Below are 915 nucleotides of genomic sequence, written 5' to 3'. Positions count from 1 at the left end.
CATGATAGGAGTATCAGATTTGATAATGAAAGATTCAACAACTTTGTTGGGTTCATTACTTTTATTCATCCTTTAATTGTTTGATGTTCTGGTTGAAGATTCATTGAAATCGTTTCCTCTTGTTTTTGTGATCTGAATTTTTTCATTTTTTAAATTGCGCTCGATGTCATTTATCAGTTGTATTATTTATATGTCTTCATCAAGGTCTGAATCATAAGATGGGTGTCTTGTCATTATCATATTCATCCTTGTCAAAAAAATCTTCAAATTCTAAAGCACCTTTATCACTTTCTTCTAATTCCTCTTCTATTATAACTGAATTATCGTCAGGCAGTAGACATTTTTGTTTATACATTTGATTACTAGACTACATAATAATTACATGTGAAAAACTGCACATTTTCATAGTGTACAAAAGCATGACTTAAAAAATACGGTACACTATCACTATCGATAAGTAAAATTGATATGTAGAACTTTTCTACAGTTACTAGACACGTAAATTTTATGTAAAGAGACATAGAAAGAGAATCAAAGAAACTAACACAAGCACATGAATATCATGTACGATCACAGTGTCTTAACTGCAACTGACAGGGGAAAGCACTGCCAGAAGTGGGGGTCTCTAGCACCTGGGAAGAGAGCAGGATTGGAGTTAAAACAAAAGCCTACGTAAAATTTATGTGCTCTAGTGGTCTACATTTAATAATCTATTAGCAGAAATTAAAGGAAGCGATATAACATAAAATTTATGAGCAGCCACTAAATAGAAAATTGTTAGTGCTAAAGATGCTAATCAGAGATGTATGAAAATTTAATAATAAATACATGTTGCAGATGCAGCAACTGAGAATCTTCACTGCACTACTGGTTGTAATATTTCATAATGGATTGTAGATAAAAAAAAAAAAAATG

Source organism: Lycorma delicatula, chromosome 3 (genome assembly GCF_047948215.1).
Source record: "Lycorma delicatula isolate Av1 chromosome 3, ASM4794821v1, whole genome shotgun sequence".
In the NCBI taxonomy this organism is placed as follows: domain Eukaryota; kingdom Metazoa; phylum Arthropoda; class Insecta; order Hemiptera; family Fulgoridae; genus Lycorma; species Lycorma delicatula.
Note: the sequence above shows the minus strand (reverse complement) of the source record.